Here is a 24,566-nt window from a genome sequence, read left to right on the forward strand (position 1 = left end):
TCCCGCCTTTCATTTTTTCATAGGCTGTATCACCACCCTATACTTCATCCAAAATTCATGTCGCTACCATATTACTTATCTCACCGTACTGATCATCATCATAAAGTTAGAATTGGTACATGTAACACGACACACTTTTTACACTCATTTTGCCACGTACGTCGAAAGATTGGAATGAACTTCCTTCTGACATTGTTTCCATTAATAACAATGATCATTTTCGAAAAGCACTAGCTAACAATGTACAATAGCAAACATTTGTACGAACTGCTCCTGGTGTTTTCCTTTTTCTTGTTTAATGTTACTTTTATATGTCATGTTCTATTACTGCATTTATCATACTTTCAGCTAACATTGTATAATTAGCAAATATTGTGTATAAGCTCATGATTTATTTCCTTCTTATTTGTTGTATAACCCACTCCCCTCTCTAATGCCGAAAGGCCCTGAGGGTAAATAAATAAATAAATAAATAAATAAATACGAGCGGATACAAGCGTACACGACAGGCGAGACGCGGCCATATTGAATATTTCGCTAAAAAAAAAAAACATTTCCGCTTCCTGTTTTAGCAGCGCCATCTGGCGTCCACCTAGGTAAGTTCCATGCGCTGCCGCTGCTTATTTTCGAACCACTGCGCAAGGTACAGTTTCCCTTCTCTAGTTGAAACTCGGCAAGCAAAGTTAAGGTGTATTGGCCAGTTGTTGGTGCGTGCAGAGAGTTCAGGCCGTAGAGGGGAACAATGCTGAATACAGTGTGGTCGAACAGCGTGCTTGGTGGCAGTGGTGTTGCTAGTGTCATTGGTATGTCGGGTTTCGCAACCTGGGAGAGATGCACCAGGCAGCATCAGCAGCATAGGTTGTGAACAAGGCACAGCCACAGTGATGCCGTAGTACGAAATGAATATCTGCTGCAGGTTCTCGTAGATACCCGAGCCTGTAGAAGTGTGAGCTCCAAAAAGGACTGTCTGGCAGCTCGCGGCTTGCGTGGATGCAGCGCAAGTGTTGGTCACTCAAGTTGTGGACGTAGAAGTTTCTCGAGCTGAAGAAACCAGACAGTGGCACTCCTCCTGCAACACTTCGTACGAACAATGAAATATTACATGCATAGTACTATAACACGAGGATAGAGCAGTGGCTCCCCTTGAACAAAGTGTGTGGAAAAGGGCAGAGAAGAGGGTTCCTAGTAGCACGTCGACAGGACCTGTTGGCATCCCAATTATGTTAATAAAGACATTGGGCCCAAAATTTAAGCAAGCATTAATTGAGGTAGTGAGCAAAATGATAACGGAAAGTAAAGTTCCCGATTGGTGGAGACTAAGCAGGATGAACATGATACATATACAAGAGAAAGGGGAACAAAGTCGAAATAAAATTAGCATATTTAACGTATGTGCTACCCAAACTTGAGTACGCATCATCCATCTGGCATCCCTCGCAAGCTTATCTCACTGATGACTTAGAAGCCGTACAAAACCGCACTACTCACTTCATTATGTCACAATATTCAAGACATATCAGCGTAACCACCTTAAAACAAACTTTGTCTCTTCCATTCCTTGCTTCAGGGCGTGTAACTTCTTGTCTTTGCCTTCTTCACACTTTTTTTTTACTTTACCCAGTCAGGAAACTTCCTCTTAAAACGCCCGTTCAGAACATCATCCCGTTTATCTCATACTCACCCCTTGACGGCAATAAAGTGACGGACGACGGCGATGAGCAGCTCATTCTTCCCCTATGCCTAACACTTTGTAACACACTAACGGATAATATTGTTTCCTGCAGCGACCGCAAAACATTTTGCGAAAAACTAAATGATTTTGATAATGCCAACGTAACCACCTAAATACCACACTTTTCTTATTAATATTTATTTATCGCCTCGTTGGTACTATTTATATGTTCCTTGTTCTTTTTATAATTTACTCTTTTTCATACCTATTACCATCAATGTGCACTTTCTTATGTTACTTTCTTATGAAGCTGTGTAGTCCTGATGTAAGCTCCCTCTTATGTAATGCCTTCGGGCCCTTAAAGTTGAATAAATGAAATGAAACTGAACAACTACCATCCCATAACAGTGACGCCAGTGGTTTACAGTCTAGTGGTGCAGATTGTAAAGGACAGACTGCAGGCTTGGGTGGAGGGTGAGCAGGTGCTGGGGGAACTACCAAATGTGTTCCGGAAACAAAGGAGGTTAGAGAACAACCTGTTCTCATTGATGCAGTGCATAAAAATAGCAGAAAAGGAGTACAGGCCCCTATGGCTAGCATTTGTGGATATCAAGGGAGCCTATGACAGTCAAGGATATCAAGAGGCCTTGTAGGACATACTGAGCGCACTAGATGTGGAAGATAGAGTAACTAATCCCTTTAAAAGATATCTATAAAAGTAACAAGGTGCTTATAAAATGGTAAAAAAGGTACCTTAGCCTATAGAGATACAGTGGGAGCTTAGGCAAGGGTGCCCTCTGTCACCTTTGTTGTTCGTGTTGTACCTACAAGGATTAGAGATAAAATTTTTCAAGCAAGGAGGATTGAACAGTCATTATCAGGGCTAATGTACACGTACGACATTGTATTTATGGCAGACAACAAAGAAGATCTGCAGGGATTGATGGACATGTGCAGTATAGGTTAGGTTTAAAGTTTAGTAATGAAAAATCGGTAGTCATAATTTTAAATCATAACCAGGGCGGCAAGCATAGGATACAGGAGGGGACGCCGGGGGTTGGGGATAAGTACAAATATCTTGGTGTGTGGATAAACAATGGGGCTGAGTACCTATTGGAACATGAAAGACTAAAGGTGGTAGGTATGCAGCTGTAATGAAAAATAGGGCACTGCATAATTACAATAGGTACGAGGTGGTGAGAGGGATTTGGAAAGGGGTGATGGTTCCTAGTCTGACTTTCAGCAATGCGGTCCTGTGCATGAAGTTCGAGCAAGGTTGGAAATTAAGCAGCGAGGGCCAGGTAGGCTTGCTTTGGGAGCACACAGAAGTAAATGAAATCAGGGGGTGCAGAGTGACATGGGATGGACATCAATAGAGGGCAGGAAAGCTAGCAGCAAGAAATAAATTGAGGAGCAATTGAGAGAAACGGTGGGAAAGCAGTAGGCAAGGAATGTTTTCAGTTACTTGTACAAGAGCATGCTGACAAAAATTGGAGGAAGCGAACCAGAAAATTGTCACGCAAATATATGGACAACAGGATGAAAGCAAGCCTTGAAACATGGTTAAATAAAAGGTTTAAAAAACAGAGGGGTCTGTAGAAAACAGGGATGAAGACGAAATAAGCGCTGGGAACATACAGAACTTCCAAGCAGGACATTGCCAAAGAAAATATATATGGTAATTCTAGGGAAAGCGCTTTGTTGTTTGAAGCCAGAACAGGACTATTGTGGACTAAGACGTACCAAGTCAAGTACGTAGGGATAGACATGCTATGTGGTGCGTGTAGAGAGGAAGAGGAAACGGCTGAACAGCTGATACTTTTCTGTGAAGGGCTGAACCCTGCAGTTCAAAGCAACGGGGTGGACTTTTCTAAAGCATTCGGGTTTAGGGACAGTGGAGGAAAAAAACATTAAGTGGGTAGAAATAATGAAATGGAGGTTATCCGACTGGTGGCTAAAATCAAGGCAAGAGTGAAAATTTCGCTTTCTACTAACTACAAAATACAGTACTAGTCAAGGCTAGGTGGCATGTGTCGCCACCCAATTCAATAGGTTCAGCCTCTGTCCGTCCGTCCGTCCGTCCATCAATCCATTCTTCTTTCCTTCCTTCCTTCAGGAGACCACACAATGGTGGAAGTTGCAAGCACACAGCATCGGAAGGCTCGCCTGCTGCTGCATGCGGTGAAATCTCGAATGTCGATAGCATCAAGGTTGCGATGGTCGGTGAAGGCATTTCGAAGGTTGTGCTTCAGGCGTCACCATGGCTGCGAGAGTGAAATTTGCACCTAGTGGAGATGGTGGAGAGCCTCCAAATCGGTGATGAGTGAGGTGCACCCGAACGAAAAGCACACAGCTTGCGGGAAAGTTCAAGAAAGGAGAGTGGTGTGCTGTAGAATAGCCAGAAGCACTAGTGCTTGGCCCAGTGAATACCCTGGCAAGAGTCGTCACACAGCTGCCTTCGAGATGAGATGGAGACTCACGGACCGAGTAGAGGTTTGATGCTATGGCCGGCGTATGCTGGCGATCAGCACGGATGGACGCAGGTGATGTGGGACGATAAGATACGTAATGATGCAATGGTTCAGATGGCGAGAGCTGTTGTGAGGGAGCACCTTTTTCACTGTTTCACCAAGTTTCACTGTGTTTAGCAATAAAATATTTTATATTCAGTGATTGTTTATCTCAGTTGTTCACATTCAATTGCACTTGGAAATTTCACTATTCAAACACTCATTATGCATGTGTCATTGCATTTTTCAGAATCAATACTGGACCACTGGTGAATTCTAGAATTCTAGACTGACACAACGGGTCCATCCTTCTAGAAAAAAAACAAGAGCATGCGCGACACATACATGTTCTAATATCGCTAGCGTGATAACGAAAATACCATAACAGAACTACACAGCTAATAATGTTGGTGTGCATGTTTCTTTGTTCGATACAGAGCAGATGTCTTTGTATACAAGTTCATTCCAGTCTGTAAATGAGTTTGTTTGAAGCACCCGTTCATTGCATGGGTTAAAGATTTTGTCTCTTCCAGGTATCAGTTCACCACTGTTAATAACCATAATTCATCCTTTATCCAAGTACACTCCGGCGTCTCACAAGGGAGCGTGCTTGGCCTTTAGCTTTTTCTGATATTTATTAACGATTTACCTAACTACATTTCTTACCAATCAGAATTTTTGCTGACGATTGTGTAATTTTCCGCCAAATTCGTTCTAACGATGATCACTTAGCCCTACAATGCCACCTCGATTCAGTAACACCATGGTGCTCTGCCTGGCTCATGCAACTGAACCTATTGAAAACAAAATTTATGTCTTTTATTAACTGTCAGTGTCGAACTGAAGCTGCTTATATGCACCTTAAATAATGCTACAACTGAATAGGTAACTACATACAAGTACCTGGATCTTCCCGTTCATTCAGACCTAACATGGACCCATCATATTAGCCATATTCTTGCATCTGCTTAGGTCTCCTAAAGCATAACTTGAAGCATTCTCCTTCTCATCTCTAATTACGGGCCTTCTGCACACTAATTAGACCTAAAATTGAATATGCTTCAGCTATTTCGGACCCTCATCAAGCTTATTTAATAAATAACACTGAAATATTGCAGAACCACACGGTTTGTTTTATTTACTCTGATTACTCACATCATACCAACATACCAGCCCAAAAGTTGCATGTTTATCATTTTTTCATAAGCTGCATCATCACTCAGCACTTCATAATGACTTTTTTCTTTTGCCTTCTTCCATCTTTGACCAATGCAACCACCCGTTTAAGGTTCAGCTCTTGTCATGTCGCACATTTAACTATGCACATTCTTTCATACCACGCACCATAACTGACTGGAATGCTCTGCCTCCACGTGTTGTTACTGCCACTGATCTTGATAAGCTTTGCAATCTGTTGTCTGCCTTAACTACTGCTTAACATGATGCATATATTATCTCATGTTTGAACTGTTTCTTTTTACTTTGCATTTCTTATAATGTAGATCTTGTTTCATTTCATTTTATGCTGTTTGGAAGACATATATCGGTATAATTTTTTACTACTGCCTTGTTCATGTTGCTACTTTTCGTTTTCTTTGTGCTTGTCGGAATTACAAGTATTTGGTACTTACATTCTAATGCTGCATGATGTGAGCAAAGAAATTTTTTCAGTGAATTTGTGGTATTGTACCTTTTATCAATTGCCTGTACCCCCCCCCCCCTCATGTAATACCCTCAGCCTTTAGGGGTATCTTGTACAAATAAAAAAAATAAACAACTGCATGACTTGTCTTGTAACCTCGCTAGCATTGCTCATAAGAGCTGCCATTAAAATAATAAACGACTCATTTGTAACAGTCAACTTCGCGCATCACTCGAAACAGATCACTTCGTGTGCCATTTACAGAATACACCAGAAGATCAAAAGTAGCCTTCCACAGCATTTGAGCACATTAATCTAATGACAGCGATGCCATTCAGGTTATGGCATAACACAGCAGGATGCTATGTTCTTCATTATTGTCTTACAGGACTGCAACAGGAGCCAAGAGCCAAGTGCATATTATTGACTTCAACCCAATACACGAAGCTTAAGAGATTACTAAGGTGACTCACATATAGGTTAAAAATAAGTTACATTCAAATTGAAGCTTGGTGAACTCCTCATTCTAAACCAATTGTTTTACTGTTTATTGAAACAAGAGAAACTACCTGTGTCAGGTTAGTTATGCAACATCTTAACAGACACTAGAACTGTGTTCGGAATCTGTAATTATGTAGCTTCTAAGATGATACAAATTCGTGAACTGAATCAAATTCTTTTCCTTTCAAGTGGCTAATTCCTTTCAAGTGGCTACCTTTTCAATTTACTACCTTTTCAAAATTCCTTTCAAGTGGCTACCAAAAGGACAGGAACAACTTCATTGTAGTCCATGGCAGAATTCAATAAGCCTGATAAGTCCTCTAAAGGAAGGCGGGTGCCTCGACTTCTGACAAAGCCGTATTCATTTAAGAGATCTGACTCTGATGACCCGAAACCACAATTGTCACCAATGAAAGGTGCTTTTCAGTAATTACTGCAATGATTGAACGTAGATAAATAGTGGTATAGTGCTGCACAACCCTTCTTCCTCCATGTCTTTATACAGGAAGCACACTTGCCATTTTCAAGCAATCTGGTACAAGTTGTGTATTCATAATAGTATTAACAATAGTCAGCAGCACAGTCTTCAGGTACTCAAAGCTCCTGTGCAATATGTCAGCAGAGATAACATCTGGACCTGGAGATTTCTGGTCATTGAAGCTGAACAAAATACTGCATGATCATGATAAGTTGAGTTTTACGGCAACAGAATACTGGAAAGATGATCCTCTGAGTATCTACTGTGGTAGAAAAGTCTAACAAGGCGTTGACTACAATAAAACAGTGGTTCGGTTGGGAGCACCCATGCTCTCTGAAGCAGAAGTGAAAAATGTGTCAATTTGGTCTACTGCTGTTATAGACCTTGATCAAAAATTATTACTTATTACGTCAGATAATGTAATACAATTACGACCAGTGAGTTCATTAACCAAAAGCAATGTTATGTGAATTAGAATGTGATTCCTTAAACGTGTGAACTTGATGGTGTCATTTTATGGCACCAAGCAAAGCAGCTGCTCAAAGCTTATGTAAAATGCATTTTGCAAAGTATAATTACATGCTCTTGCAAATTTGCTTTCTACTATATCTAATAACGTGTGCAAGCTAATCCAAGGACACTGTTGCTTCCGTTGCCTCAATGGTACTTAGCTTTTACCGGAATTTATGAATCCAGAGTAAACTTGAACATATGAATCATAGATGGAATTTGCAGGCATTTTTGATAAGAATGTGCTCCAATTGTAGTTTCTAAGAGATAAATAAAGCTTATGTCTACCAGTAATCTTAAACGTACAGTGACACTTGTACTTTGTGCATCATTAGCCTGTAATAAACGACAACCCGCAAAAGTGATCAGATCTTTCTTGTTCCACAGAAAATAAAACATCATGTTGCTGAGGTCATACATTGTCAAGGCATGAGGACAGCAATGTATTGCCTAGAAATTTCACATGTGAAAGACAGTTGATTGTAGGCTTAATCCCAACCAATACCTAGAGTAATACAAGTATTCACCTGCCGTGGTTGCTCAGTGGCTATGGTGTAGGGCTGCTGAGCTCGAGGTCGCGGGATCGAATCCCGACCATGGCTGCTGCATTTCGATGGAGGCGAAATGCGAAAACACCCATGTACTTAGATTTAGGTGCACGTTAAAGAACCCCAGGTGGTCAAAATTTTTAGAGTCCTCCACTATGGCATGCCTCATATAATCAGAAAGTAGTTTTGGCACGTAAAACCCCATAATTTACTGAGCACGTGCTGGTGGACGAGTTGGTTATGCATGATTACAAAGAAGGCGCCAAATAAAACAACAGATGAAGGAAGGAGACATGAGACGCGTAGGCACACTAACAACTGAGTGTTTTATTTCTTGACATGGGAATATATAGCTGCTGTCAAGGATCAAAACAACAGGAAGAAACAGGGCCGTGGGCGTATCTTGGGAGCGACACTTAGAAGTTATTCTGTATCGTGGCTTCCTTGCACGATGCAGATGACGGCCCTGTTTCTTCTTGTTGTTTTGATCCTTGACAGCAGCTATATATTGCCATGTCAATAAATAAAACACTCAGTTGTTAGTGCGCCTATGTGTCTTGTGCCTCCTTCCTTCATCTGTTGTTTTATTCGGTGCCTTCTTTGTAACTCATAATTTAATTTTTTTAATACAAGTATTCAACTGTGATTTGATATTCAGTTATTAGTAAGTTGATGTTTACATCACCATCACCATCACCAAATCTAAATGCATTTGTTCTGTGAACCTGCCAGAGGTAAAATTTGGAGGTCTATAAATTGCCTTTGAAAGAAACTGCAAAAGTTAGACGGCAGATACGCAGCTGATGGTAAGGCAATGCTAACAGGCAAATATAATCATTTATTCTTTGCAAACACAATAGAGCCACCACCCACTTTTATTTATGCGTAAAAAGCGTTTATGGTAGCCAGACTGCAAATATTGTTTAGTCAGTTCACTAGGAATGTTAATTTTGGTTAATAAGGAAATGTCAACATGTTCACTAATAATGCCATCAACTGTAAGAAATGCAGGCCGCTCTTTGTGAATACTTCTGTTAACATGGATGGTATTAAACTGACCTTAGGTATCATTATAAGTGCATTTCACAAGCTAATAAAACAAACAGTAGAAGTTGTTCATTGCCAAGAAAAAATACATATAGAGTAATCAATTTCTATGTATCTGTTGTAGCTAGTGGAAATCAGTGGGTTGCAGCACAGGAATAGCCAGATCACCCTCTTTCACGCATGTAAAAATTTTTCATTTCTTGATCCATGCAAACTTTAAGTTCTTTGCCTTTGCTGTTGCATATGTCGCCAAGAACAGTTTCCTGTAAATCTCGGTCAAATTTTCTGAGAAACACACTCTAGGTAATTCACCTCTCCCTGACAAACTGCAGCTTTCCTCGAGCAACGAGCCATCTGTCACAATGCGACAGTGGTAAACCTGACAATGACTGTTGCTGGTCCATTACCTAGCAATGGAAGCCTGTGTGACGCAACCATCAGGCTAGGGTCAAATGAGATGATGCTGAGCTTTCTTGATCAGTATTATTCGTAATGCCACCAACTAGATTTTCGTTAGGTTTTGCAGGCTTGCCATGTACTTCCAAGGCTAGACGAATTGCTGTATTGCCCACAGTCATTAATTTTGTCCTGCAACTTCATAATGGCCGACTGTTTGCTGGACACAGTTAACTCTAGAACTGCTAGCTGAGATGACAAGGATGTTGCCTTTGTGTTGGAAGATTCACAGAGAGCAAGCTCATCATAACATCCAGACATGAAATCAAATGACTGCATTTCTTCTACAGTTATCCGCAGCATTTTTATTTCAGACGTTAAAGCTAACGGTTAGTCTGGCTTTGCATGCACGAGGGAAACAGAAGCAAGCCGCTTATTGATTGAATACAGTGCAAACAATCGCTTGTTAATCACTGCTAACTGTGAACGTGCATCTTCCAGAGAGCATGTTGCTGTTCGACATGACTTGCATCACCACTTTTCACATTTTTTTCACCGCCACACAATAAACGTTGTGTCGGTTATGCCAAAGCCTTCATGCCCCAAGTGATACCAATCAAAGCAATTCATACATACTATGGATCTGCCATCTGAAGGAAGGCACTGATTGCAATGAGCACACTCACCATAGCATACACATTCATTCATTCATTCTATCCACCAGATAGCACTGGATGGCTACCTGAGATGAAAGCTGTACAGTATCTTGATAAAGGCCCAGGTAGCCGTTACAAGGCAGGTACAGCAACCAAGCAAGAAGCAAATGCAAACAGAAGCCGATATAGTAATGTAACTGTACTGCTAATAAAGTAAGTATCAATAAAGAATGAAATTAAGCAACTACTATGTGAAGCTTAAGCATAAGAAACATACACAAATATAAACTACATACATCAAACAACCATTATAGCATTTTCACAAAAAGTGCTCGCAATTGAGGTTCTGACATGTACTACTGTGTTTGCATTAATTTAGGACTGAAGGAAGATTTTGCTGTAGCACGTGTAGTTTGTAGTCTGTATGAAAGCGTGAAGAACACCACATGTCCATGCTCCGCATATTTATAGCAAGCCTATGTTCATGTAAGGGTGCCGTCAGAGCAATAAATTGTATATATGCAGTTGGTAGCAGCAAAGCAGAGTATATACAAGTACTAACTAACCCACACCAATACACACACTTTAGTACAGGCTTGTGAAGTGCTCGCAAATGTAACAATGATGAGAAATCTTGCCTTTATGACAAAGCCAGGCATCCAACGGCACCGTCTCGTATAAGAAATGTGCAGCAAACAAAAGCAAATAAATTCAGTTGATGACTTTCAGTAGATGACTGGGCTTCATATTCCAGGAGATAGTCAATGATGACGACAAACACCACCTTTCTTAGTGAAAGTGGCAACCATGCATAAGCAATGTAGAAGCTGCAGCAACACAGACACCTGAGTACCACCTTCAAAAGGGCCATAATCTGTGAATGTACTGGCGCACACATTAGATGTGAGCGGGTATGATATACCGGAAGTCATCGCGCTGTATATGGTACATCGTGTTACCATATGCTGCCTGTGGTAAGAGATTATCCACCTCCTACAGGTATACTATGACACCGCTGCAAAATGTGTGCCCACATGCGGGATCTGACTGAAGAATTTATCTCGCTTAATATGACGCTGACCAACACCTACAGAACTTGCTAAATCCTTTGAATAATTGGCTGAGCATGAATTGATGGGCTAGTTGGTGGGACAAGGACACTAGAAACCTTGAAAACAGATGCCACGCTGCAAGTCAGTAGCAGTTTTAAGGTTAAATAACTGCTAACAAAGCGTAACTGAGTGCTCTCCAAATGTTTGATGCTTGTAAAAATTGACGAGAATGGAAGATACCAGTGTGACAGAGGAACATATCATACTCACCTCCACCGTAGGCCATGGACCAACTGGCGACAATCGTCCGCGCCATTTCCCTATACCAGCAACATCCTAGAAGCAATAAGAGGAAAATTGGTGGACAGTGCCATCAACACAAACGCACATACCGACTAGCCTAGGGACAAACACACACACAATGATCAAAGGAAGTTCTCCACCATGTACCCAGGCAAAGTCAGATATTCAAGGAGCAAAAGTGCGGCTATGTCAGTTGGTATCCCCCCCCCCCCCCAGGGTGAACGGGAATGGCATCACGAGTGCCAATTTCACCACTGGTGATTGGTAGGCCAAACTCCAACAGTAAAAAACAAAGAAAAATTGAGCGTGCTTCAAGGGCAATGATTTTGTTGATGCGCGAGTGCAAAATGCCATCCAGCTTATTGTAGGCTGTGCACTCAATGAGCACATGACTTCCTTTGCGGGCGCCAACGGAAACCAACACCGCTGGCATTTATTTTTTTCAGATTGTTTCCCGCATTCAGATCATGTTTTCAACAACCTTCGCCTTCTATGTTTATTTTTTTTTACTCACAACACATGTGCAACGCATCCGTGTGAACATTTATCCTTTTCTGTTCAAGATGCACCAGTCAGCATGCCTTGCCACGCAGCTATTTTGTTTCGGCAAAACATAATGGTATGCAGAAAACTGGTTTATTAACTGTTTTTGTTAGCAACCTATCACACAGCAAGGGATTCAATACACAGCACAATTGTGTGAGCTGAGCATCTCTTTAGTCAGTACAAATGCACACATTCTGTACTACAATCATACATACACAAGACAGCTTGCTACAATTTCTCATAAACAGAAAATTGCTAAGGAGGCCATGTTTGTTTGCTGTGCACAACACAACCCTACCAAAGCAATTCTTGTTGCAACAGTTTTGCATGAATAAGAAGATTATCTAGAGGAGCAGATTCAGATTTTTCGCATACCAGTAAAAAAGCTTCCTTTTTTTTTGTTCCATACAACTGGTATATTTGCTAGTCCAAAATGTATGCTATACCTAGTCAATTTCCTGCATAGCTCTCATTGGGCTAACGTACCAATAAATATTCAGCAAATTATACTGAAAGTGTCTATAGTTCTTTTTTCATATGTGGTTTTGCTTCGCAATACAACATGTAAGACCACCAGAGCTTCACTAAATCAGTAACATTGCAAACTAGGTATCAATATGAAATTCCTTGCAAGCATATTGCAGGTGTTTCTTAAAGTTTCTAATGCACTTCGTTTGTTCTATCATCATCTAGGCATAAGTGGAACAGTTCCAAGACAATAACAACAAATAGCACCAAGGTTTTTTGTTAAGAAAATGTAAATGCAGGAGAAGCATGTGTCAATCGGTGGTTGATTGGCAGTAGAGGTTGGGCAAGGACAGAGTGATGCACAACGGTATTATTGAACGCACAGCTTTGGGACATTGAGAAATATCTTTTAAAAGCAATGCAAATCTTCTGCATTCAATGCATCAGAGCGACCTGCTCAGAACAATTATCTTTATAGAATGGTTTTCAAGACCTTCCTCTAATACGCTTAATGTACATTATGCACTTTCTTTAACAGAGCCTATAGGCACAGTTTCGTGAGACTTGTTTGAAGCACAGAACAGGTCTTAGAGCTGCGTTACGAGTTTTATCATTGGCTAGGGGTCATCCATCATGGGAATTTCGGTGTCGACAGAATAAGGAGGTCAAGGCAGTTCAACTTTTCTAGAACACTCGTTTCTGGCACAGCATGCTTTCTTTGCTTCAACCCGCCCCCTCCCACTTTTGCCATATTAATGAAACCACTGAAGTGAAGAGTGTCGAGCAACATTAGTAATTGCACTACTTTACTGAAGCAAGGTCAAGAAGATTCCAGCATCCAAAGATCCATGTATGGTAGCTATGTAATGATCTTTAAAGAGGCGGGCGCAGGTGTGGGAGCAATGATTGTCTGCACAATGAATACGCTGCACTACATTATGTAAATCTTGAAATATGCCAAAATGTTTGTAAAGCTATAGGCTAATCAGGAGACCACCTTAAGAACTATTGGAATTACAATGAGAATAAAACATCAGTAAGAAACTGTTTCGTAGCTTTCAAGCTCCTGGAGCTTTCCTTTTGCTGTGAACTTTCTCTCACGCTGTTTTCTAAGATCCGGATTGATGTCATCTATGCACAGTATAAGCTACGCATAGCGAAACTGCTGCAGCAAGTCTATGTGACACTTATTACAGCAAAAGATTTCTTTTAGTAGACTGTTATTTAGCTTATCGATCAGAACAGTGGACACACCACAAAATTATTGCACAACCACACCAAATACGCTCTAGAAAACATTTCTCCATGTCCTTCTCTTACTTCTGCGATAATGGAGTGTCACCTGCCACTGCAAGAGTTGGTAGACTCTGGGGCTCACATGATAAATAAACTTCTCTAGTGCTCCTCTCACAGAAATCTTTCAGCAGCTCTTTAACTTCGCTGACTTTCGATACCTTTGTGTATCCTTCCTCAGTTGGTTGATGACGCCTGTAGTCTCTCGTGAGTATATTTTTCGCTTTTGGTCTAGCTGCGGCGGTGTAGAACCTGTAAGGAGAGACACACCACCAGAACATATTGTTAGTCTAGTTGGCAAATTTTCGCCTAGTTGTTGTACACTGTGTAAAGGAACACTAGAGACAGGCACATAGGGCAAGCGCAGCGGCCTGTTTATGCTTGAGTGTCATGGTCCACTGTAAAGCAAATTCCTTCGGCCAAAAATGCGTGCGGTATGACATGGCTTCAATCTATGGAAACACGATATGAAAAATACTTTAGAAGAGTTAACTGCTGGGCTAGTTGGTGATATTGCACACTGAAAAGATTTTGAGCCAAAAAACAACACACACAAGAAAGACGAAATAAAGAAAGCGCCCGTGGTGTCATCGTCTTTCTTGTGTGTGTTGTTTTCTGGCGCAAAATATTTTCAGTATGCACGATATGAAAAGCCCGTTTATTATCAAACTTCAAGTGCATGTGATAAAGAAACAACTGTTTTCGTAAAATAGCACTTTTAATCCATGCAGGTCAGTTTTTATTAAATTTGGTTGCAGGATTTCAAGCAGAAATATGCCTCCAAAATTTAATAACTTGCAAGTTTTAGTGCTGCTATATATTCATGTAACATATGTTAAGCATGCATTGCCGTGGTTTCTCAATAGCTGGGTGGGAATGCTAGACATCAGTATTTTAGAGCTAGTTTTCTTGATTGATGATTTGATTCATCTTGTTAAGGATTAGCTAATTGAGCGTTTTATTGAATTTGGCTTCAGTTTCTTGCAAAATACCCGCACGAGGAAAACTAACTTCCAATAGTTTAAGGCTGCTGGGCATTGCAATTTGTTGCTCCGGAAGAATATCTGCTATAAAGCGGCAAACCAAGCTTAAGGAGACTACGACAGCGCGCAGCAATTACCGTCTTTGCCGTATCGTATGCTGTAGCGCCAAGCGCGGCGCGACTTTATACGAGCGTGAATTCGCTCATTCTCAGCGAAAACTGTTCGGCTTTTTAGCTTAGCCTATAAATCGCGCGCCTCAGACGAGCAAACGTTAAAGAGAAACCGATAAACACGCGGTTTCTTGCAGCATGTGGAGCAAATTCCGCTGCGTAAAGTCACCCATATGGTACCCGGCGCCGTAGCAACCGACGTGGAGAAGACAGAGCTCGCGTGCTCATGGATTGCGCTGTGCCCTGTCAAGCGGTTTCTGCACGAAAATAATAAACTACAGAAGGTCAGATTTGCAACCATTAATAACTTATTTTCCTTACCTTCATCGATCAGGGACCGCTCTCCCACTCCAACAGACGGCATAGCCTACCACAACAGCCTCGTATGGCAAGGTCGGCGAGGACCCTGATTTTCTGTGAAGTGGCCCGATCGAGCAGAGGCGGTAGCCGTGGTACATCTCAGCATCGCCAGGACTCCCCATTTGGCGTAATTTCGCCATATGTCACATCTGAAAAACAGGCAAAATACCACTTGTTCATGGTTAAAGAACACCTAGCTATAAATGTGAAACCAAAGTTGAGAGTAATATGATTCAAGCGACGAAAAAATTCTGTCCCTCTAGGCGCAGGTTGAAAAGTAAAGCGAATTTATGTCGTCACATAGCTAACTGCTAATTCAAAATGCAAACTGACTGCTCGTAATGTGTGTGTGTGTGTGTGTGTGTGTGTGTGTGTGTGTGTGTTTGCTTCTGCCATGTTCATGACCATTCAAATGTGGTAATGTCACAAAAAATTCGTCACCGGGATGCTCTCACCGTAACCACTTTGTGCAGCAAGCATTCAAATACAATCGGCAAATATAAATTGTAAGTTGTAAATATTCTACTCGCGTAAAAAATGCAGAGCAACCGCGAACATATACCGAAGCGAAATTTCCGCCTGCGTGTCAGCTAGCATCAATGGGCCCATATGTGCAACGGCAAGTAGTTTCAGTTTCTTACAACACCACAGAGAAATGCACCGCACAAACGAAAAAAAATATATTCACTTGAAAACAACCGCGGAAGATCTTTTGTTTCGTCCTAAAACTGTTCTGATAAGCTTCGCGCTTCTTTTTTTAGTAGCGACTGCAGAAAAAGTGTGCCTACCTTTCGTCCGCTGGGAAACGGGAAATTTTCGCCCTGCTGTTCATCATCGAGTGACCACGCCATACAGCCACGCATCACGTCTTGCGCTGTTTCCTCAATTTTTCCGACATGGCTGGAACATTTGCAGGCACAGAAAGTTTTCAACTACAAAGCAAACGAAAAAACGCGCAGGTCCACGGAAAGCGTCAGGAGCAGACGAAGCGAATGGCAGCCGAAGCGATGAGAGCGAAAGCGCCGCCCGTTGTAGGGGTGGGACACAACAAATGAAGCGACCAAATAAAGACAAAGTCGCCAAAAAAGGAAATGGCAAAAACACATTTTATTTGTAAATATAATTGCATCACTTAGCTTTATTGTTATGTAGGTTGAACATACAGAACCAGATATGCAGAAGTTATTGCACGCAGTGCACGGTCCCAATTGTCACACTTCTTCGTTTTTTTTTAAGAACTGAACTCTTTTTCGTGTCAAGAACGCAAGTTTGATGATTCTAGCGCCACCTCTTGGCAAAGGAATAAAGTGTTTATCAATACTTTTTTCCTACAAAACGACGCGGTCCTAATCACCCCACTCAGTGGCCACTTCAAGAAATGAACGCTCTTTCGGGTCAAGAATACGGGATTGAGGATTGTGACGTTACCTTTTGACGCAAAAATGAAGTGTTTATTAATAAATTTTTTCTACAAAACGGCGCGGTCCTAATCTTAGTGGCAACTTCAAGAAATGAACGCTCTTCCGGGTCAAGAATACGGGATTGAGCATTCTAGAGTCACCTTTTGGCGCAGAAATGAAGTGTTTATCAATACTTTTTTTGTACAAAACGACGCGGTCCTAATTATCACACTTAGTGGCAACTTCAAAAACTGAACTCTCTTTCGCGTGTAAAAAAAGGGGTTTGATGATTGTGGCGTCACCTCTTGGCGCAAAAATGAAGTGTTTATCAATACTTTTTTTCTTCAAAACGGCGCCGTCCTAATTGTCACACTTAGTGGCAACTTCAAAAACTCATAGAGTTTCTAAATAAATACCTAGAGAAAAATGTGGCGCTAGTGTCTACGGGGGTTCTCATCTCATCTAAAGATTGACTTCAATCTTTAGATAGCGGCGTTTGGTTGCGGCGCAGTAAACGAAGCTTTACTCAAATATTATCGCGTAAAATCTAATTTTATTTCTGCAGTATGTTACGTAATGTACAACACGCTACATAAACTTTGTATGACTTTGAGAGGGAAGCATGGTTTACTATGGTTTTACACCAGGACACACCAGGGTATGCATTCTTGTGCGCTTCTGTTCCTGATTTAACCACAGAGAATAATTATTTATTTCTTTTTGCAACATCAATAACAACCGTACATCTACTTCTATAAAAATACTCAACAAGTATTTATGGAAATAAAAATGTTGTATTGTGAGAAAGTGTTGCGCCCTTGAGCGGAATGCTACAAGTGTCATCTGCTACGACGCCTGCTCGCTGCAAACGCGAGACTTTTCTCGCAGACGACAGGCACTTGCGAACTCTCTCGCTCTTTCGAAGGACTGCGTCAGCTGTCATGATTGCTGAACGACTTCAAGTACTTTTAAGCACATCTGCTGCAGTGCTAGCTAGGACGCTATAGTGGCCTCCTACGAGTATGCTTCATCATATGTTATATTGACGTACCGCGTCCGAAGCGTTACGGCGTGGCTTTGCACGTACCCGTTTTGCGACACTAGACTACAGCCAGGAAGCAGCAACTTTTCCTACCACAAGTAAGTTTGTGTTCTCAAAGACCTAAAACACGCATTTCAATGAGCACATAAACGAGCAATGCATAATGAAGCATTCAAAAAAATTTGATTGTCAAGCCACTAGAAGTACAAGTGTATATGTCTTGTATCAATAGTGCCTTCTTTTTTCCTATTATGAAGTTTCATAAAGCAAGTAACGCTACAGTGCCAACCTAACCCACTTAACAAACCAAGGTCGATCCAAACACTCAAAACATGTTCTTTCAACGTTTACGATGCCGCCGCTTTCTCGTCAGGGCTTCGACGGCACACCGCGACACAAACATAGTCCCAGTCGCTGGCCCAGCGCGCTGTCACCACTTCGGGCAACAGTACAAAGGCAGTACAGAGATCTTTGCGTTGCACTGTCCCAGTGCAGGTTATAGCAATTGCGCTTGGAGCGAAACCAAAACTGCCAAAAAATACTTGTAGACTAGTTCGCTAGTCAATAGAATGCCAATCCGAAGCCTGTACTTCCCATCATTCCCATGATGGTTGAACGATCGCAGCGCCAGATTTGCCTCTATGTATACTAATATAATACTCTATGCAAAAACTCAAAGCTCTATCGCGTCAAGAACACGGGTTTGATGATTGTGGCGTTACCTTTTGCCACAAAAATGAAGTGTTTATCAATACTTTTTTTCCTTCAAAATGGCGCCGACCTAATTGTAAACTTAGTGGCATCATCCAGAACAGAACGCTCTTTCGGGTCACGAACACGGGTTCGATGATTGTCGCGTTACGTTTTGGTGCAAAAATGAAGAGTTTATCGATACGTTGTGGAAACAAAATGGCGTTATCCTAATCATCGCACTCAGTGGTTTCTTCAAGAACTCAGCGCTCTTTCGGGTCAAGAACACGGGTATGATTATGCTAGCGCTACCTTCTGGCGCAGAACTGAAGTGTTTATCAATACTTTTTTTCCTACAAAACGGCCCTATCCTAACAATTATACCAAGTAGTTTCTTTAAGAACTGAGCGCTCTTTCGGGTCAAGAACACGGGTTTGATGATTGTAGCGTTTCCTTTTGGCGCAGAAATGAATTGTTTATCAATACATTTTTGAAACAAAACGGCGCTGTCCTAACCATTACACTCAATAGTTTCTTTAAGGACTGAGCGCTCTTTCGGGTCAAGAACCATGGGTTTGATTATTGGAGCGCTGCCTTTTGGCGTAGGAATGAAGTGTTTATCAATACTTTTTTCCTACAAAACGGCGCGGTCATAATCGTCACACTCAGTGGCTCTTATTTAAAAAATGAACGGTCTTTCCGGTCAAGAACACAAGTTTAATGATTGTAGCGCTGCCTTTTGGCGCAGACATGAATTGTTTATCGATACTTATTTCCTACAAAACGGCGCGGTCCTAATCCTCACACTCAGTAGCTCTTACTTATGATATGAATAGTCTTTCGGGTCAAGAACACAAGTTTGATGATTGTACGTACCGCTACCTCTTGGCGCAGAAATGAATTATTTATTGATAATTTTTTGAAACATAACGGCGCTGTCGTAGTCGTAACACTTACTGGCTTCTTCAAGAACTGAACGCTCTTTCGGGTCAATAACACGGGTTTGATGATTGTAGCGCTACTTCCTGGCGCAGAAATGAATTATTTATTGATACTCTTTTTATACAAAACGGCGGTGTCCTAGTCGTCACACTTACTGGTTTCTTCAAGAACTGAACGCTCTTTCGGGTCAAGAACATGGGTTTGATGATTGTAGCGTTACTTTTTGGCGTAGGAATGAAATGTTTATCGTTAGTTTTACTTACGAAACGGCGCGGTCCTAATCGTCACACTCAGTGGTTCTATTTTTAAAAAATGAATGCTCTTTCGGGTCAAGAACGCACGTTTGATGATTATAGCGCTACATTTTGGAGGAGAAATTAATTATTTATTCATTCTTTTTTGAAACAAAACTATGCTGTCCTAATCGTCATACTTAATGGTTTCTTAAAGGGACCCTGAAACGCTTTTGACGATTTTCTACAAACGTATTGAGTCGTTAGAGTAGGTCCTTCTGATCATTAATTGACACATCTAAGTGCTCCGCGTAAAGCGTGTAATTTAGTATAAGGTTTTAAACATGCACATCGCTGCCGATCGCAGCGCACTGCTCGGCGGAATTTTAAGCCGCCCCTACCCATATGACCGAAATCACCCATACGACGTCAGTGGGGCGAGCTATCCGATTGGCTGACAAGGGTGCGTGATGGATAATTTTTCCAACTTTATGGTAAACAAATGATCTTTGTAATAGTTGGAATGTTAGTTAATTTGTTTTTATGAAAAGAAAATAACATAAAGAGAATGCACAAGAATAATTTTTCAGTACACTTAAGCACTTCCGGCACACAGCGTGTGTCGTCTGCTTGTGTTACAACGTACTCAATTTTGAAGAGAGCTCCGCGGTCAGAGTCGGTCTCAGTCTTTTCGCGAGCACTATGATTCGACTTCGTTGCCTTGTGTACTGCAAACGTAGCGACTGGCAATATGTCAAGCTGCGACATCGTGTCCCTCTGCAAGGCAGCGTACGAGCGAACTGGCTGCTGCGCATCGGACTGCCGCTATCCGATTGGCGCCAGGATTTGCGCGTTTGTGGCCGTGACTTTACACCGGAAGATTACTAACGCAATAGCGTTTCCCGAGTCCGGTATTAGGGAAAACGCAAGCGCAAGGGGACAGAGTCTGGCCGATTGACTTTGCCGTAACGGGATGAGCCATGAGATGAGCAGAAGGGCAAATGCGAATGGTCTGCACGGTGCAGCCACCTGGTGGCACAGAGCTCAACCATACACAGTAGCAGCAACGAAGTGTATTCTTCTTTGATGCTGGTGTGTATTTTTCACAGGAGTGTAATCATGAACACGTTGTTTTTTATAAATGTTTAAAATGTTCTACACTTGGTTAGAGCAATATTAGCGCTTTGTTTGGCTGGTTAAGCGCTGGACCAACAAGCGTATGGACCGTGCAGACCGATCAGGCCGCTCACGTACGTCTACGCTAAAGTTCCTTCATCAGCTTGAGTTTATGCCTCCAGTGATTTGCCGAAATGACCAGCTTGCCTGTGGTTACCGGAATACAAGACACGTTCGGCGCTGCGACAGAATGCTCGCAACGCACGCTGCTTTGATAGCTCTCGCTCGGGGTCGACGGCCAAGCGGCTAGCGGAGCGGTCTCGCGCGGGCGGGCTCCAAAACAACCGGAAGTGGACGATGTGACGTCGCATCGTGACGCTGAACCAGTGAAAGCGGAGCTTAGCCCCACTCGCTCGCCGAACGAGTTGAGGAGGAAAAGCATGGCTAGGGAGGAGGGTAGCTTCTAATCGCTTGTAGCTCGATTAATACGTAACGCTTCACTTAAATTATGGTGCGAATGTTCTACTTAAGCTGTACCCTACGCGTCTACAAAATTTGTCCGAACCGTTTCAGGGGCCCTTTAAAGAACTGAACGCTCTTTCGGGTCAAGAACACGGGTTTGATGATTGTAGCGAGACCTTTTGGCGCAGAAATGAATTATTTATTGATACTTTTTTGAAACAAAAGGGCGCTGTCCTAGTCGTCATACTTACTGGTTTCATCAAGACCTGAACGCTCTTTCGGGTCAAGAACACGGATTTGATGACTATAGCGCTACCTTTTGGCGCAGAAATGAATTATTTATTGATACTTTTCTGAAACAAAACGGCGCTGTCCTATTCGTCACACTTACTGGTTTGTTCAAGAACTGAACGCTCTTTCGGGTCAAGAACACGAGTTTGATGATTGTCGCGCTGCCTTTTGGCGTAGGAATGGAGTGTTTATCAATACTTTTTGCCTACAAAATGGAGCGGTCCTAATCGTCACACTCAGCGGTTTTTTTCTATAACTGAATACTCTTTCGGGTCAAGAACGCGGGTTTGATGATTGCAGCGCTACCTTTTGGCGCACAAATGAATTATTTATCGATACTTTTTTCCTACAAAACGGCGCGGTCCTAACGTCCCATTCAGTGATTTTTTACAAGAACTGAACACTCTTTCGGGTCAAGAACGCGGGTTTGATCATTGTAGCGCTACCTTTTGGCGAAGAAATGAACTATTTATTGATACTTTTTTCCTACGAAATGGCGCGGTCCTAATCGTCACACTCAGTGGTTTTTTTCAAGAAATGAACACTCTTTCGGGTCAAGAACACGGGTCTGATGATTGTAGCGCTACCTTTTGCCGCAGAAATGAATTATTTATCGATACTTTTTTCCTACAAAACGGCGCGGTCCTAATCGTCACACTCAACGGTTTTTTTCAACAACTTAATACTCTTTCGGGTCAAGAACGCGGGTTTGATGATTGTAGCCCTACCTTTTGGCGCAGAAATGAATTATTTATCGATACTTTTTTCAAACAAAACGGCGCGGTCTTAATCGTCACACTCAGTGTTTTTTTTTTTTTTTTTCAAGACCTGAACAATCTTTCGGGTCAAGAACGCGGGTTTGATGATTGTATCGCTACCTTTTGGAGCTGAAATAAAATCTTTATTGATACTTTCTTGCTACAAAACGGCGCTGTCCAATTCGTAACACTTACTGCTTTCTTAAAGAACTGAACGCTCTTTCTTGTCAAGAACACCGGTTTGATGATTGTCGCGCTGCCTCTTGGCGTAGGAATGAAGTGTTTATCAATATTTTTTCCTACGAAACGGCGCGGCCCTAGTCGTCACATTCAGTCGCTCTCTTTTAAAAAATGAATGCTCTTTCGGGTCAAGAATACAAGTTTGATGATTGTAGCGCTGCCTTTTGGCGCCGAAATGACTAATTTGTCGATACTTCTTTAAAACAAATCGGCGCTGTCATAATCGTCATACTTACTGGTTTCTTGAAGAACTGAACGCTCTTTTGGGTCAAGAACACGGGTTTGATGATTGTAGCGCTACCTTTTGGTGCGGAGATGAAGTATTTATTGATAATTTCTTGAAACAAAACAGCGCTGTCCTAATCGTCACACTTGCGGCTTTCTTCAAGAACTGAGCGCTCTTTCGGGTCAAGAACACGAGTTTGATGATTGTAGCGCTACCTTTGTGCGCAGAAATGAATTATTTATTGATACTTTTCTGGAACAAAACGGCGCTGTCCAATTCGTCACACTTACTGGTTCCTTCAAGAAATCAACGCTTTTTCGGGTCAAGAACACGGGCTTGATGATTGTAGCGCTGCCTTTTGGCATAGGAATGAAGTGTTTATAGATACTTTTTTCCTACAAAACGGCGAGGTCCTATTGTCCCACTCAGTGATTTTTTTCAAGAACTGAACACTCTTTCGGGTCAAGGACGCGGATTTGATGATTGTAGCGCTACCTTTTGGCGCGGAAATGAATTATTTATCAATACTTTTTTCCTACAAAACGGCGTAGTCCTAATGCTCACACTCAGCGGTTTTTTTCAAGAACTGAACGCTCTTTCGGGTCAAGAACACAAGTTTGAGGATTGTAGTGCTACCTTTTGGCGTAGGAATGAAGTGTTTATCGATACTTTTTTCCTACATAACGGCGCGGTCCTAATCCTCACATTCAGTGGCTCTTATTTAAAGAAATGAACGGTCTTTCGGGTCAAGAACACAAGTTTCATGATTTTAGCAGTACCTTTTGGCGCAGAAATGAATTATTTATTGATATTTTTTTGAAAGAAAATGGCGCGGTCCTAGTCGTCACACTTACTGGTTTCTTCAAGAACTGAACGCTCTTTCGGGTCAAGAACACGGATTTGATGACTGTAGCGCTACCTTTTGGCGCAGAAATGGATTGTTTATCGATACTTTTTTCCTACAAAACGGGGTGGTCCTAATGCTCACACTCAGCGGTTTTTTTCAAGCACTGAACGCTCTTTCGGGTCAAGAACACAAGTTTCATGATTTTAGCGGTACCTTTTTGGGCAGAAATGAATTATTTATCGATACTTTTTTGAAACAAAACTACGCTGTCCTAACCGTCACAGTTACTGGTTTCTTAAAGAACTGAACGCTCTTTCGGGTCAAGAACACGCGTTTGTTGATTGTAGCGCTGCCTTTTGGCGTAGGAATGAAGTGTTTATCGATACTTTTTTCCTATAAAACGGCGCAGTCCTAATCGTCACACTTACTGCTTTCTTCAAAAAATGAACGCTCTTTCGGGTCAAGAACACGGGTTTGATGATTGTAGCGCTACCTTTTGGCGCAGAAATGAATTATTTATCGATACTTTTTTCCTACAAAACGGCGCGAACCCAATTGCCAAACTCAGTGTGTTTTTTTTTTTTCAAGAACTGAAAACGCTTTCGTGTCGAGAACGCGGGTTTGATGGTGGTAGCGGTGCCTTTTGGCGGAGGAATGAATTATTTATCGATACGTTTTTCCTACAAAACGGCGCGGTCCTTATCCTCACACTCAGTGGCTCTTATTTAAAAAAATGAACCGTCTTTCGGGTCAAGAACACGGGTTTGATGATTGTGGCGCTACCTTTTGGCGCAGAAATGAATTATTTATTGATACTTTTTTGAAACAAAACTGCGCTGTCCTAATTGTCACACTTACCGCTTTTTTCAAGAACTGAATTCTCTTTCGGTAAGAAACACGAGTTTTATAATTGAGGCGCTGCCTTTTGGCGTAGGAATGAAGTGTTTATCGATACTTTTTTCCTACATAACGGCGCGGTCCTAATCCTCACATTCAGTGGCTCTTATTTAAAGAAATGAACGGTCTTTCGGGTCAAGAACACAAGTTTCATGATTTTAGCGGTACCTTTGTGGGCAGAAATGAATTATTTATCGATACTTTTTTGAAACAAAACTACGCTGTCCTAATCGTCACACTTACTGGTTTCTTAAAGAACTGAACGCTCTTTCGGGTCAAGAACACGT

The 24,566-nt window shown here is 41.8% G+C and overlaps 1 protein-coding gene across 1 annotated transcript in view; it reads right to left on the bottom strand.

Annotated features, from left to right (window-relative positions):
* Window positions 1-16,166, bottom strand: part of LOC142560111 (uncharacterized) — a 185,600-nt gene extending 169,434 nt beyond the window's left edge. The window contains exons 1-4 of the mRNA XM_075671931.1: window positions 15,924-16,166; window positions 15,097-15,284; window positions 13,784-13,874; window positions 11,283-11,348 (exon numbers count right to left, since the gene is read on the bottom strand). The gene's annotated coding sequence lies outside the window, so the exon portion shown is untranslated. The remainder of the gene's footprint in view (window positions 1-11,282; window positions 11,349-13,783; window positions 13,875-15,096; window positions 15,285-15,923) is intronic.
* Between the last annotated feature and the right edge of the window lie 8,400 nt (window positions 16,167-24,566).

The sequence above is a fragment of the Dermacentor variabilis genome, chromosome 10 (assembly GCF_050947875.1).
Source record: "Dermacentor variabilis isolate Ectoservices chromosome 10, ASM5094787v1, whole genome shotgun sequence".
NCBI lineage: Eukaryota > Metazoa > Arthropoda > Arachnida > Ixodida > Ixodidae > Dermacentor > Dermacentor variabilis.